The sequence below is a fragment of the Schistocerca americana genome, chromosome X, assembly GCF_021461395.2.
Source record: "Schistocerca americana isolate TAMUIC-IGC-003095 chromosome X, iqSchAmer2.1, whole genome shotgun sequence".
Lineage (NCBI taxonomy): Eukaryota > Metazoa > Arthropoda > Insecta > Orthoptera > Acrididae > Schistocerca > Schistocerca americana.
Genome location: NC_060130.1, coordinates 221,177,921 through 221,191,314, shown reverse-complemented (window position 1 = coordinate 221,191,314; position 13,394 = coordinate 221,177,921). Strand labels below are relative to the sequence as shown.

Sequence of the window (13,394 nt, the reverse complement as noted above, 5' to 3'; positions counted from 1 at the left end):
TTGTCAGCTGATCAGCAAGTGACATGATTTCACCTCACTGAACAGTTCATAATGAAGATGAGGTTCTGGACGTGGATGAATAGTTCTGCATAACAGTTCCACTTTGGAAAATCAGAAGCCATGATTGAGGGGCATGACTCCATCTTCCTAATGGCACTCTGCAGCTGGTGTTAAGCAACACTCTTCGATTAAGACCTACAGTAAACACAAAAGTTGTCAAGATCTAGGGATAATCAAATGATACGAGGGTAATCCCAAAAGTAAGGTCTCCTATTTTTTTTTTATAAATACAGAGATCTGTTTATTTCTACAATGGTTTACATCAATTTACAGCTTGAGCATTTAGCTATTTTTCAACATAGTCACCATTTCTGTCTATGCATTTTTGTAGACGCTGTGGCAGTTTTGGTATGCCCATGTCATACCAGCTTGCCGCCATGCTGTTTAGAAAGTTATGAACCTCTTCTTTCACCTTGTCATCATAGCTGAATCGCTGGGACCACAATTAATGCTGACAGTTACTGTGAGACTCTGAAAAAACTCAAATGGGCAACTTAGGACCAGAGAAGAGGAATGTTGAGCAAGGGCATACACATTCTCCATGACAACACTCGCCCACACATTGCTCAGCAAATTGTTTCTCTCCTGCAACAGTTTCAGTGGAACATAATCACCCACCCACCCTTTAGTCCTGACTTGCTGCCCAGTGACTATCACCTGTTCCCTAGGTTAAAAGAACATTTGCCCGGAAAGTGATTCAGCTCCGACGACGAGGTGAAAGAAGAGGTTCATAACTTTCTGAACAGCATGGCGGCGAGCTGATATGACATGGGCATACCAAAACTGCCACAGCGTCTACAAAAATGCATCGAAAGAAATGGTGATTATGTCAAAAATAGCTGAATGTTCAAGCTGTAGACTTATGTAAACCATTGTAGAAATAAACAGGTCTACGTACTTATAAAAAAATAGGAGACCTTACTTTTGGGATTACCCTCGTACATCCCATAATTTCTGTGAGGCCATTGAGGTCACACACATCATGGACCCCTCTGGGATACCATTCCCCTGTATGAAGGTGTGGCGTGCGTACTGTAAGACCTTCAGTACACACACCATCAGATTACTTGACTTGTTGCTCTAACGAAGTAGGTGAGTGTCAGCAATATGTCTCGTGGTCTTATCGTGGCGTGTTTATCTTCCGCCGTTAGGTCAGATGAAAGAAATGCCACTTGCATGCTTAGAGTAGCAGATTGACGGTGACCAACTTTAAACAGAACTTGATTAATTTTCACACACATTTATTAAAATAATAACAATCATAAAAATTAATTAACTTGGTTCTGGATGCTATTTACAATTGACAATCTGAAGTTCCTTTGGTATTGGTACGTTAACCTTATTCTCACATATATCTCTGATACTTGACAAAAGTGTCTATACATTTATCTTCATGGCTATGTAGAGGAATATGGTAATCTTATTGGGTGCAGACTGAAACTTGACAATAGACTGGTACAGACAAATGTAGAACTCGTACAGACTGTTGCAGACAAATGCAGACTGACTAATCGGAGGTCTGTACACTCGTTATGATACCTCGCGCGTTCATGTATCACTGCGCGAGTGTGATCCGCAAGGAGAAAAGGTTCTACGTTAGCAGCAATCTCATTGGCTGTGTTACATATTAATACGCGGATCGGCGGAAGCAGAATTTGGTCCATCTCTATGGCAGCGCCATCTCGTAGTGCGGAGATGGACGAGTGCTGCGCCTGCGCTGTTGTGCTTAGTGGGGCGCGCTCTAGTGGGAAAGTTGTGTATGCGCTGACTACGCGGAACTATGTACACAACAGAAGGGAACTGTGTATACACTGTCTCTGAAATGGTAGAATTGGGAGGAGAGGAGGAGGCAGAGGGAGGTGGAGGGATGGGGGTGGGAGGTGGAGTGGGCAGAGGGAGGTGTGGAGCATTGGGATACAGGGAGTGGGCACAGGGATAGGGGGATGGGCACAGGGATTGGGTGGGGGGGGGGGGGTGCGCAGAGGCAGCTGGATGGGGTGGGGGGGGGAGCAGAGGGAGGTGCAGGGCCAGAGGGAGGTGGGTGGAGGGGGCAGAGAGAAGTGGGTGGTGGTGGGAGGGAGGCAGAGAGAAGTGGGTGGTGGTGGGAGGGAGGCAGAGAGAAGTGGGTGGTGGTGGGAGGGGGGCAGAGAGAAGTGGGTGGGGAGGGCACAGGGAGGTGGGGTGGGGGGCAGGGGGGGGGGGCTGGCTCCAGCTGCCAGAGACTGTGGTCATGTGAGAGAGTTGCATTTGCATATGCAGAGAGAAAGAGTGTTGTCTGTTTTTTGACAAAGGCCTTGCTGGTCTTTCTGTGACTCAACATCTCTGTATGGTGAGTAGTAGCTATACTTCTCATTATATTGCTATAATACCAGTTGATGTTCATGAAACCTCCCTGCCCCTCCCCTCTCACATTGAAGTGCTCTGTAAATGACATCTTCACACCTAATAAACTAAATCTGAATCCAACAGCATCTACATACATAGTCCACAAGCTGCTATATGGTGCATGGTGGAGGGTACCTTGAACCAAAGATAGTCATTCCCTTTCCTGCTCCATTTGCAATTAAACAGTGCTTTGCAAAAGAAAAATCTTCTTCCCTACAGGGACTCCTATTTGAGTTCATGCAGCTTTTCCATTATACTCATGTGTTGACTGAACCTACCAGTAAGAAATCTAACAGCACACCTCTGAATTGCTTCGACATCTTCCCTTATTCCTATCTGATTGGGATTACCAACATTCCAGATATGTGGACTCCTTTATAGCTGCAACCAAGTAACTGAGTGGACGTACCAAGAGCAGCAGAAGTTTTATACACAGGATTTAGTTAATTTTTCATTCCTGTATGCTTATATGAAGAAGAGAATTGTATCTGTATATTTCACTTTATTGACTAGTGCACACTAACTTATTCAAAACTTTTGTGTGAACTTCGGTGCATTTGCATTGTATGAGTTTATCTTAAGTGTGGTACAAACCAGAAATAGCATAGCAAAAGTGTTTGCATTGTATCCATTGACTGTTCTGATTTACATTATATTCTTTACGGTATAGTGATTAATGATGGGTAGAAACTGCACTTGTTGTGTACATATGCAGAGTGAACTGGACACTGTCTAAACAGTTGGAAGCTGTGTCGGCCGTGGTCAACAGTTTCAGGCTGCTGTCCTGGTCTGCAGTGGTGTTGGGGCACCTTAGACGAATGCTTTGACTCCTATGGTGCAGACAATGCTGCCAGAGGTGCCTGATGTCACAGCATCTTCCAATTTGCTTCTTCTGGCCAGTCAACACTCACCCGGCAGCAAATGGGAAACAGTAGAGGAGATGAGAATCACTGGGCGGAATGTGTTAGTGGGTACTGGCCACATGCCTATTTCCTTGCAACTTAAAAACAGATTTGAGATATTGCCCGCTGCTGAAAGAACATCTGAGCCAGAAAGTGACACCTTGTCTGTTGTGAATCTTCCTAAAAGGTCCACACAAGTGCAGAGGGTGGGATTGTTCATCATTGGGAGCTTGAATGTTATGTGGGTGACGGAGCCCCTCAAGGAAATAGCAGGTAATAGGGGGAAGGAAGCCCAGTGTCCACTCTGTCTGCTTGATGGTGGTCACACTGAAGATGATGAGGATGTTCTGCCAGCAGTAACTGAGTGATTTGGGTGTACTCGGCTGCAAAGCATGGCTCGTGTCAGCACGAATGACTCTTACCACCTGGTCCAGAGGCCATCTCCAGTTCTTACAGGCAACTAGCTGCTTTTGTGAAGACAGCTAGCCTTGCACACAGAGCGGAAGCAGCATCATGACCAAGACTCTGATGATTCTGTGATTGTCTCTGATGTGGATTTCTTGACCTCCGCTATTCAGGCATATGCTACAAGCAGGAAGGGGCTACTAAGGTAGTGGAGTACGTGTGGTGTGCACATGTGGTTTTTTTTGCAATAGACAAGCCCCGCCACATGTTTGATACAATATATTCTAATTTCAGACTGGGAAGAATACTATCCCACTATAAATCCCCTGATTCAGGGGTAGAATGGGCAGAACATTTTATGGCAAAATTGGGGAAGATTTTGTGCAAGTTTCCTGGTCATGCTACAGCATTAGGTGGAATATTCAACTTATCCCCTATAGGCTAGGAGACTTAAGTGATTAGGGCAGGCACAAGGAACAGTTTATCATGTGAAACTGTTCTAAATGACTTATCTGAAAATTACCTTGATCATCTAATCAGAGAATCAACTCATGAAGGTAATGTATTAGATCTGATCACCAACAGGCCCAAACTTTTCAGCTCAGTGTCAAACATGGAATCAGTGATTGTAAGGCCATTAAATTCATCTCCTGGGCTAAAAATACCGAGTCACACTACAACTTTGTAGCAAAATGCAGGGAGACCTGAGGACGATTGGTGCTTGGTTCAGGACTTGGCAGTTAACTCTCAAAATAAACAAATATAACATATCACACACAAGTAGGCAGTAAGACCCATTATTGTATAATTAAACAATTGTAGAACAATTACTGGAAGCAGTCACCTCCATAAAATATCTATGAGTAGGCAGAGAGTGTGATTTAAAGTGGAACGACTACAGAAACTAATCACAGATGAGGAAGGTGCCAGACTGAGGTTCACTGAAAGAACCCTCAGGAAGTTTAGTCCACCCAGAAAGGAGAGCTTACAAAACCCTAATTAGAACAATACTCTAATATTCCTGATCAGTATGGGATCCACATGAGTGATAGAGAAAAGACAGGACATAAAGAAGAGCAGAGCATCTTATTACTGGTTCATTTAATAAACATGGAGGCACCATGGAGGTGCTCAGCCAACTCCAGTGGCAAACAGTGCAAGAGAGTTATTGTTCAAATTCTGAAAGCACACATTCATAGAAGAGTTAACCAATATGCAGATTCCTCTTGTGTACATCTTGAGAAAAGACCATTAACTCAAACGGAGGCTTACCAGCAATTGTTCTTCCCGCAAACCATTCATGACTGGAACAGGAAAAGGGAGAAGTGATAGTGTCATACAAAGAACCCTCTGTCACACACCATAAGATGGCTTATGGAGTGGAAATTTATGAGGGCGTGTTGAAAAATAATGCCTCCAACTTTCTTATTCAGTTCTCAATATTGGTTGAGGTATTACATGTCATGCATATAACTCGACTGACTTTCCCGCTTCACTGTTCCAAGTTGCAATCCTCTGCCACTCGTTCCAAATTTTAGCACAAGCAGAGTGCAATGCAACTATGTTGGTGCATGCTGCAATTGAGTTTCTGATCATAGAAGAGCTCATCTGCAAATTGTGCACTCTCTCCTTCAGCATGACAATGCCAGACCACACACGAATGCTGCAACATCTGCACTAATGAAACACCTTGGGTTCACTGTCATCGATCATCCTCTATACAGTCCCTGACTTGGCACCATCTGATTTTCATCTGTTTCAGATCTTAGAGAACACTTCTATTCATCACCAGGGTGACTATGATAAGAAATAAATATGCAAACATGAAGAATAAAGATGTAGAATGTGACATAAAATTTGTCTAATTTATAAAGCTTTAAAGGTTTGGTTGTAACTTGGACACACAAAACAACCAAGAATGTGAATACATCTTTATTAGACTATGGCACATATGCCAATCATTGTAACATACACTGAACACAATAAGATAAGGCAAATGTATGCTGGCAGCGACAACATGATGACTGAGCGTGAGCATAGTGCAGCAGGATTTAAATAGGCGCTCGCCTGTGGCAGGCTCTATCAGAAGTTCACAGTATTACTCGTTTGTGGTGCACTCTCGTGGATGACAACACTCCAGTAATGTGTGTGGCTTTCAAGTGTGTGTGCATTAATTCATTCCTCTTCCCTTGGGGAACAGCTCAGATTCAAGAGATGTCCATGACATTTTCCTCCACAAGGCTCTGACTTAGATGACATTCTGATACTAGGATGTATGGTTGGAAGTAGTTGGGCACAGGCAGTGTCACAGTCCTCCTCGTTGTGTCAACCCATATGGTAGGATGGGTGAAGTCGGTGTGAGCTCCATGTCAACATCAGGTTCAGGGTGTGGTGGTGGTGGTGGTGGTGGTGGTGGTGCTCCTACACTTGGCTGCTGCGGTGGAGGGGACTGCTCCAGTGTATACAGTGGCTGCTTTGGTACTGGTAGCGGTATTGGAGAAGCTGAGTTAGGTTTGGCTACCAGTGACGGGGGACCCCTTATATGTCATAGCAGAGACCCAGCCACATCAGGTGATCTGTCGTGTGACACAGATTGGCATGGCGACGTCTGTGTTCCGGACAGGATTGGCCGGCACAGGTGCAGAGTGTCACAATGGTGTGAACAGAGGCCCTTGTCCATACAGATGTTGCAAAGACAGAGGCCACAGCATTGGGAGATGATGAGGAAATCCATTTTGGGTGATGACCAAACCTGCATGGCCCCAACAGCCATCCTGGGCTGGAAAGGGACGGCTGCATGGGTTGGCGTTCCTGGCCGGGCCATAGGAGATGCAGGAGCGTCTGGGGTTGATGCCCACGGAGCAGTTCAGTGGGGCTGTTGTCGCCAAACAACATGAACCAATAGGAAGACAAAAACTGATCCAAGGCAACACTGGATGGGGAACAAGTGGCATACATTTTCATTTGCAATTTAAATTTTCTAACTAACCTTTCAGCCTCACCGTTCGACTGTGGGTGAGAGGGTGGAGCAAAAATGGGGCAAATCCTGTGGGTGTTGCAGGAGGAGACAAACTCCTGCAACACAAACTGAGGGCTGTTATCAGAGATCCACATTGCCGGAAGTCCTTCAATGGAAAAAATTTTCAACAGAACTGCCACGGTGGCAGAGGCTGAACTTGACGGGCAATGAACAACATATGGGAATTCAAAGAATGCATCAGTTACTATTAGCCAGTATGCATTAAGAAAAGTGCTGGCAAAATCAATTTGGAGACAGTCCCAGGCCTCCGAAGGATGCGGGCACAGAGACAACATTGTTCACTGGGCAACTTGCTGCGATGCACATTGAGAACATGCTGTAACCAAATGAGTGATACAGCCATCCAAACCAGACCGGAAAACATGATGGCGGGCTAATGCACTGGTGCATGAGACGTCCGGTGATCAGTGTGCAGCAATTGCAGGATCTCCGAACTGTGAGTTGAGGGAAACAGTATGCGAAGAGCTGAAAAGTCCATATCAAGGAGTACAACAGCATCAATGACAGAGAAATGATGCCAAAACACACAGTACTTATGGAGGAGTCAGATGCCGGTTATGGAAGTGCTGGTAGCACTAGCCTGCGCACCCCGAGCACTACCGATTGGAAAAGCATTGACAGTTTGTTGAGTGCATTCATCAAGATGGAAACAGAGTAACTCTTCCCAATCAAACACTGGGTCCGGACGAGCTGGAAGACAGAAGAGCGTGTCAGCACTCCCATGTTTAGCCATGGGGTGGAAGTGAATCTATTAGTTGTACTGAGAGAGGAACAGTGTCCAATGCTGAAGGCAATGTGCTGCTTTGTCTGGCAGCAACGCTGAGGGGTTAAACAGTGAAACAGCTGTTGATCCATAATCAGATGGAATTTTGCATCATAAAGGAAAGCACGAAACTTCTTTGACACATAAGCCACGGCGAGGGCTTCTTTCTCTATTTGTGAATACCTAGTCTGCGTCAAATTAAGTGTCTGCTACGCATATGAACACTGCCCCAGCCCATGCTGGGTTGCGTCTGTTGCTAACTCTAAATGTTGACCCAGTTGGTAGGTTATGAGGCAAGGTACAGATTGTAACACAGACTTCACCTTGGAAAATGATGTTTCACATGCCTGTGAGCAGTGAAAGGACATCCCCTCATGCAGTAAGGTTCATAATGGTTGTGCACTCAACACTGTACCTGGCAAAAACTGAAAATAATAAGCAATCTTACCTACAAAAACCTAGAGTTCTTTGACCGACGTAGGATGCCACAATGGCAGAGAAATTGTGACAACGGGGTCTGGGACCAGCACTAGAGACCTTGAACCAAAGAAACAACAGAAGGCTAAAGATGCAGCACTTTTCAAAACTGCATTTTAACCCAGCAGCATGTAACACCAGAAAGAATGTACAAAAGTTGTTGAAATGTTCTGAAATGGAGGAGCCTGGCACTACAATATCATCAAGATAGTTGGCCCAGCCAGGCACAGACCTCATGAGTTGTTAAAGAAACCACTGAAAAATCCCTGGTGCATTGGCCATGCCAAATGGTAACCACAAGTATTGATACAAGCCAAAAGGCATGTTAACAACCAAGAGCTGTTGAGAGTCGGCATCAATGGGAAGCTGCAAATATGTATCAAAGAGGTCAATCCTGGAAAAATGCTGACCACAAGCAAGCTTATTGAAAAGTTCGTCAGGGCGCGACAAGGGATGTGTGTGAATGATAGACTGAGCATTGTCAGAAACTCTGGAATTGCCACAAAGGCATAATCGTCCCGATGGCTTCTTGGTAATGACTAACGGGGTAGCCCATTCTTTGGATGCAATAGGTTGGATGACACTGGAGACCACGAGGCAGTCGATCTCTGCCTTGACTTTGTCATGGAGCGCCATCGGCACCACGCGAGCCTGAAATAAATGGGGTCTGGCCAAAGGTTTCATGGTGATGTGGGCTTTGAAATTATTGGCACAATCCCAGCCCACAGAAAATACGGCAGAAAATTTAGAGCATAAAGAGTAAAGTTGTGTATAATGCACTTGATCAGAAATGAGACTAGCTTCATTGGAAATAGTAAACCCGTAAGGTTAAAGAAGTCCAAAGCAAACAAATATTTAGTATGTGCATTGTTCACCACCAGAAAAGTCAGCAGATGAACCACGGACTTATACGTGACTGGGGCTGAGAAGCTACCCAACATCAGAATGCTTTGTTTATTGTAGGTGACTAATGTATGTGATGCTGACTTGGGGGAGAACCCAAGTCCATGTATGTTCGCAAGTTGAATAATAACATGGCAGCACCAGTGTCGATTTCCATGTGCAAAACTTTCTGATACACCCTAACATCAATAAAAATCTTATTGGGTGCAACGGAGAGTGCGGATACATAATTGACATCCATGTCAGCATCTGCAATATGCTGTTGGAATTTTCATTGCTGGAGCAATGTGACCCATTTTGCTGCACTGGTGGCAAACGGCCCAATGCTTAGGACAATACAGCCTATCATGAGTGACAAAATGAACGGGGGGAGTTGAAGCAGGTTAAACTTCTGAGACCTCACCATGATTCAATTTAAGTACCCACAGCCCTCTTAACCTCAAACAATTACGAAATCATCAGGACTTTGGAGAGGGAGAGGTTTTCACATTGAAGAGCCTGCTCACGAACCTCATGATCAGGACCCAATCAAATGATTGCGCCACAAGCCACTTGGTTGGCATATGACTCCTTATGTACATCAATGACAATGTGACGATGATGGCTTCAACCATGAACCTCAGCTGCCCAAGACTTGTAGGAATGTTCCAGTTTCTTTCTACACCAATAGAACTGAGCTGAACTCAAATCAAGTAGCATTGATGTGCATCTGTTTACAGTAGTATTTCAAAACAAGGTTGCACATGTTATCAAAAGACAGAGAAGACAGATCCTGCAAGGGGCGAGATGGAAAAGGAGTTGATACATGCAAGGTGATAACCAAACAGAAAGAGAGCACAGCATAAGGTAGCATCAGTCAATCCAAACACATGAAAATGCTACTTTCAACAGACTCATTGCAATCTGGAAACAGCCAGGGATAAATGACCATGGTAGTGACACGCAGAACAGGAGGTTCAAGAGGTAACTCAGCAGGCAACGTGGATTGAGATGGACCCAAACTGGCCAAAACAGAGGCAAGCATTTGAAATACCTGGGTTTGATTGTGTTGCATTGTGGCAAACACCACCTGCTGTTGACTAAGATGCTGCAATGCCGCAGTAAGAACCCCTTGCTGATCTACAAGGCAGCATAAAAACTCATCAGTAGCCCTGTCAGACGTCGCAGACACAAACGGAGGACCAACCAGAGACTGAAAACTGGGCAGAGAACAATCCCACACTCGTTGTCACTTGGGTTGTAACTTGGGCACACAACACAACCAAGAATATGAGCACAACTTTATTAGACTGTGGTATGCATGCCAATCATCATAACATAGACTGAACACAATAAGATAAGGCAAATGCATGCAAGCAGTAATAACATGATAACTGAGCACAAGCGTAGTGGGGCAGGGCTTAAATAGGCACTTGCCGGTGGCGGGCTTTATTGGAATTTCATAGTACTGCTCTTTTGCAGTACACACTCACGGATGACAACACTCTGCTAAAGTATGTGGCTTTCAAGTGTGTGCGCATTACTTCAGGTTTTCACATAAAATTTCAGAGCCATTACTTTTCAGCACTCCCTCGTAGATGTAAATGTGAAACGCTTTCCCAGAAGTCTCCTAATAAACTGAAGTCAGATAATTATTCACCTTCCCTACAACTGTCCGTATGTCCTCATTCCATTTCACGTTAAACTTAATGACATGCCCCTCCCACTACAATTTTTTGGCCTTAATTCATTAAAATAACTTGGCCACATGCCAATATACCTACTGATTATGTCAGTACAATATTAAGAAATAGTGAGCTAATATCAGAACGCGAAAGGAACCAATGCAGTTTCCAAGAAGTAAACAATGGTTAAAAAAGCTACCAGTTTTATAGCTGCAGTCTTCGTAGATATTTACTGCTGATGAAAATATCTCAGATTTCTAGCAATGCAGCAGTGTTACATACTGTCACATTTCATTCCAAGGAAGATCAGGATTATATGCCAACTGAGTTATAACCCATGTCAATCCAGCACTTTATTTTAACACACCATCTGACAGGAAACCCTGAATACTTTTCATCAGCTACCAGCTGTGTTCCCATTATTATTATTATTATTATTATTAATCTTTCCACACCATGAGTGCTCTCTGTTGCAAAGCGAAATACTGAGCCATTTCATTTTGTCACCACAAGTTGTTTTCCAAATTGAGTATCTTTTACACGGGCATCCAAGAGCTAACCTTCCAGTAGGAAGCTGCTTTGTTACTCTCTTGATGATGCTGTTTGCAAGGTTTCAATGAAATGCCCAACCAACTGCAATATTTTGGCTTTAACGTTTGCTACTATATCAGGATATCTGTGTAAATCATACACTTAATAATTATGTGGGATTTCCTTATCTTTAGTATTGCTGTCTCTTATGGATCCAAATTTTTCCTTAAGATTTTATGTTCAAACTACTAGTTTTCAGAACCGTAGGTTACAATTCGTATAGTTAATGATTTGTCTATGTCCAATAAAGATACCTTAGAAAGGTATTTTCTTTTGAAAATGTCTTAAAACCATTGAAAGAAGTGTTAATCTTTTGAATTTGCATTTCAGCTGAGCATCTACAATCTCCATCGTTTCCAGGTCCCCAGTTCCGTACAATACAATATCCCTACATGAAAACTGTCCTGCACCTGGCTTGACTTCCGAATCCTCTGCTGGCTCTACACAAAGTCTCTTCCATCAACTTACCAACCCCCCTCTCCCCCTCCCTCCCGAATCACTTCTTGCCTTTGCTCCCCACAGCCACTCCGCGACCCAGAATACGCGAGTGCTTCTCCGCTTGTGCCAGTAAGAACTAGCATTCCCCTACTAAAAATATGCACAGTTCAATTACATACTGAAAATGAACCACCATCTGAAAAATAAACAAAGCTACACATGACTTAAATAATATGTCATTTGCTTCCAGTTCTATTGAGCCCGAAAATAATATTTTACACAAATAACAATGAATATACTTTAAAAGTATGGAATAATAAACTTAGCCTGCTGATTTGACGGCTTTTCATGCACAATCTAGTGATAGCATCAAATCTTATGGATAACATACCTTTTTCCCATTGCAAGTGTTTTTAACATTGGGAAGGTAACTTTTAAATAAATGAGTTAGAAAATAACTACTAATTTAGAAAAGTGTAATATGATAATGAATGGGGAGCAGTGAGACTTGCCATACTGCGTTCATTTGCCGTGTAACTGTGAAGGATTTGATGTTCTGACATATTTGCGTAAAAAAGATATAAGAATGCAATCTTATGAGAAAACAGCAGAGCTCAAGATAACAGAACTCACTGACCTTTGCAAAAGTTGCGCTATTAATTTGCTGGGTATTATTATTTTCTGGATGGCAACTTAAGATGTAGTACATTGTTTTATCTGCATTACTCTGAAGACCTGTTCCTTTTGTAGCATTTATTAATCATGATGCAAGAGCTTTTAATTCATTTTCACTGTCAAGTAGTTACAATTACAGCCATTAACAAACAGAATGTTCGTATCACCGCAGCAGAAAGTTATACAAACTGAATCACTGTTGCCAAACAATATTTCAGGTACTTTTATGAAGTGACTGATTTTTATGATACATCTCCTCATGTAGTTACAATATTAACGATAATTTAAGCAATATAATATACGTATACACTAATGACCCAAAACATTATGACCACTGCCCACAATGAGACTGAATGCTGCCTGGTGGTGCTACAGGCTCATGAGGCAGTAAGGAAAGTATATAAGCAGAGCAGAGACAAATAAGCAATTATTCTAGGAGTGAGATTTTCACTCTGCAGTGGAGTGTGCACTGATATGAAACTTCTTGGCAGATTAAAATGTGTGCCAGACTGAGACTCAAACTCGGGACCTTTGCCTTTCACAAGCAAGTGCTCTACCAACTGAGCTACCCAAGCACGACTCACGTGCCGTCCTCACAGCCTTACTTCTGCCAGTACCTCATCTCCTCTACCTCCCAAACTTTACAGAAGCTCTCCTGCGGACCTTGCAGAACCAGCACTCCTGGAAGAAAGGATATTGCAGAGATATGGCTTAGCCCCAGGCCATGGCCGGCAAGTTGCCAGGAAGTTTCAATTATTCTAGGGATTATATGGGACATAAATGGGAAAACCACTGACGATCAACTTTGACAAAGGGCAGATTGTTATGACCTGGTACTTGGTAACAAACAAATCAAATGGTGAAACTGATTGGCTGTTCATGTGCTCCATCTTGAGCATCTATGAAAAGTGGTTGAAAGAAGACAAAATCATGATTAAGTAACAATGTGTGCCTTTGTCGATCATACACGTCTCATCACAAAACGGGGAGGTCAGAGGCTCGCCCACTCTGTAAAGCCGAATAGCCAGAAATATCTAACAGATCTCATGACAGAGCACAATGCTAGTGTACAGACAAGGGTGTCAGAGCAA

General features: G+C 43.4%; 1 protein-coding gene across 1 annotated transcript in view; it reads right to left on the bottom strand.

Moving 5' to 3' along the window:
• LOC124556322 (protein C12orf4 homolog) overlaps window positions 1–13,394 on the bottom strand; it is a 151,103-nt gene that overhangs the window by 39,906 nt on the left and 97,803 nt on the right. The window lies entirely within an intron of this gene.